General features: G+C 40.0%; 1 pseudogene across 1 annotated transcript; it reads left to right on the top strand.

Annotated features, from left to right (window-relative positions):
* The first annotated feature begins 1,842 nt into the window (after positions 1-1,842).
* LOC308242538 (large ribosomal subunit protein uL4-like) lies at positions 1,843-3,092 on the top strand (annotated as a pseudogene). The gene has a single exon. The product of its transcript is annotated as a large ribosomal subunit protein uL4-like (transcript).
* Positions 3,093-3,424: the final 332 nt, after the last annotated feature.

Raw genomic sequence — 3,424 nt, 5'->3', positions numbered from 1 at the left:
TCATGCCTGGGGCAGGGGGAGGCAGGGGCAGGCTGGAGGGGGTCAATAGGGAATAAAAGGGGACATATGTAATATTTTCAGCAATAAAGAATGATTTAAAAAAGAGTGGAATGGTAAATAAATGCATAGGGGGTATATACTATACACAATGGAAAATTATGCAGCAATGGGAATGAAGTAACTACAACCACACACAACAAATCTCAAAAACATGTTGAGTGGAAGAAGTCAGATAAGAAAAAGTATATATTGTAGCATTCCATATCTTTTATAAAGTTAAAAAAATGCAAAAGTAATATCTGGTTTAGTATATAGATGAGTGGTTACCATTGGGAGGAGATAATGACTAAAAAAGGGCAAGGTGGGCTGTTAGGGAGTGTGATAACATTCTGTCTCTTGACCTGGATGATGATTATAAGGGTTTATACAGTTTGTGAAAAATTATTAAGCTATAATTTTATGATTCATACAATTTTATTTGTTTGTATTATAATTTACTTAAATGGTTAATAAAATAACTACAAAGAATTCATTGAAACTAAGTTAATAAATCCCCTGAAGATCTACTTAAGGTATAATTTAAATTTAATGATTATACATATTGGATAAAACTCAAGAATTCCCAAACTTTCTCCTTGAGTTGATTTTATATCCACGAATATTTTTGTATGATTCCCCTGGCTACTTTCTTCTGTAGTCTAAGAAAAATTCCTTCACAATTTTTTCCCATTCATCTTGCTGTGTGTACAAGAAATGCACCTTTCATTGATCAACTTCATTCTCCATTATGTCAACCATTTTCTCTCTACTGACCCTCTCCTCTTGGTATATAAACCTAAGTTTCTTCTATCTTCAAACACAAAATACTCCTCTCTGCTTCTCAGTTTCATCTAGCTAGTACACTATTGTCCAGGTAGAAAAATACTTTTTCTATACACTCTTATGCTGAGTATTTGGAGGCCTGCAAATGAAACTTGAGATTAGCAAGTGACAAAAAAAATAAATTCTTTTCTTTCATAGCCAGGCATCCTTGGTCCCGTATCATCACTTCCCAAGCACATCTCCCATGGCAACACATAACTTCATGAAGTCTGTTTTCCCTAAGGTTACAAGAAGCCTTGATATTGCAATTAGCTTTTGCATCATTCCCTGAGGCATTTCACACTATTGATAATTATTTTGGCAGTAGAGCTAAACTGTCTGGAATTCATAAGTCATCAGGTACTGGAAAATGGTATGGGGGGAGGGGTTTAATCCTATGTAATCATTTAAGCCACAGCATTAGGTTACATTTTCTTTAGGTAAAAACAAATTGCATTCCTTTGATTTCTCCTTTATATTAATTACATTACATATAGATTGATTTTCATTATTGTATAGGTAGATTATATCCACTAGGAATCTAACTTTTGCATGATAAAGACAGTATTAAAAGTATTTGTTAAAAAGGGGAGCCATTGGATATGATAGTTTGAGAACCATTGGTATAATTTGTAGACTAGCCACTCTGTTTAGTGAGGGTCAAGAGATGCTTTCTGCCTCGCCATGACCAAAATCCAGTTTCACAAATAATTCATAATTATAGACAGAAGCAAAACTTACTCATAAAATATTCTCACTTTAAAGCTGATCAGTCTCTTCAGTGTCCCAAATACTTCAGTCTCCTGGTGCCTGAGGTATGTCCTAACGGATATTTGCAAAATCTCCAGTAATTTTGATCTCTTGCCCCATTCTTGTCTACCATCAATTATCATGTTCTTCTATAAGAAGAGGCTAAACTCAGTTTAACTCAGGCATTTAAACTGTCCACTGTTAAGAAAAGGAGGATAGTGGCCTTCGCCTCTCCCCGCCATGGCCAGTGCTTCTCCACTGATATCTGTGTACTCCGAAAAGGGGGAAACATCTGGCAAAAATGCCACTTTGCCTGCTGTGTTCAAGGCTCCCATTCGACCAGATATTGTGAATTTGTTCACACCAACTTGCGCAAAAACAATAGACAGCCCTAAGCTGTCAGTGAATTGGCAGGTCATCAAACCAGTGCGGAGTCCTGGGGTACTAGCAAGGCTGTGGCTCGAATTCCCTGAGTCCGAGGTGGTGGAACTCATCGTTCTGGCCTGGGTGCTTTTGGAAATATGTGTGTGAGCGCCGCACCGCAGAGTGAACTCAACGCAGAAACGATATGCCAACTGCTCTCTCCTAGCTGCTTCGGCCTTACCAGCACTGGTCATGTCTAAAGGTCACCGTATGGAGGAAGTTCCAGGACTTCCTTTGGCGGTTGAAGATAAAGTTGAAGGCTGCAAGAAAACCAAGCAGGCCGTTTTGCTACTTAAGAAACTTAAGGCCTGGAATGATATAAAAAAGGGCTATGCCTCTCAGCAAATGAGGGCTGGCAAGGGCAAAATGAGAAACCGTCTTTGTATCTAGCACAGGGGACCTTGCATCATCTATAATGAGGACAACGGTATCATCAAAGCCTTCAGAAACATCCCTGGAATTACTCTGCTTAATGCCAGCAAACGGAACATTTTGAGACTTGCACCTGGCGGGCATGTGGGCAGCTTCTGCATTTGGAATGAAAGTTGGATGAGCTGTATGGCACTTGGCGTGGAGCTGCCTCCCTCAAGAGTAACTACAACCTTCCCAGGCACAAGATGCTCAATACAGACCTTAGCAGAATCTTGAAAAGCCCAGAGATCCAAAGAGCCCTCCAAGCACCAGGCAAGAAGATCACCGCAGAGTCCTGAAGAAGAACCCACTGAAAACCCTGAGGATCATGTTAAAGCTAAACCCATATGCAAAGACCATGCGCCGGAACACCATTCTTCGCCAGGCCAAAGAACCACAAGCTCCGGGTGGATAAAGCAGCAGCAGCAGCAGCAGCAGCAGCAGCAGCACTAGACGCCAAATCAGACGAGAAGGGGGTTCTAGGCAAGAAGCCTGTGGTAGGGAAGAAAGGAAAGAAGGCTGTGGGCATCAAGAAGCAGAGGAAGCCTTTGGTGGGGAAAAAGGCTGCAGCTACCAAGAAACCAGCAGCTGAGAAGAAGCCCGCAGAAAAGAAACCCACCACAGAAGAAAAGAAGCCTGTGGCATAAACATAAATTTGTTTATTTCATGAAGGTCAAATCACTTTGGACAGCTAATTTTGAATAAAAATATCAAAAAAGGCAAAAAAAGAAAAAAGAAAGAAAGGAGGATAGTTTCTGGTGGCTTGTTAAATAAGTTGTTCTCTTAGTGGTGAAGGATGTGGACAGTAATACATCAAACACAGATCTAAAAACTTTGTTATATTCCCTCGTTTTATCCCTGCTATGAAGGAAATACATATTACCATATCCATTTTACAGGTGAGGAAATGTGGGCACAGAGAAGTTCATTTGAATTTGCATTTGGCAAAATAATTCTGTTGCAAATATGAATTGCCAGT

The sequence above is a fragment of the Plecotus auritus genome, assembly GCF_963455305.1.
Source record: "Plecotus auritus genome assembly, chromosome: 2".
Classification (NCBI taxonomy): domain Eukaryota; kingdom Metazoa; phylum Chordata; class Mammalia; order Chiroptera; family Vespertilionidae; genus Plecotus; species Plecotus auritus.
This window is presented reverse-complemented; position numbering and strand designations above follow the sequence as displayed.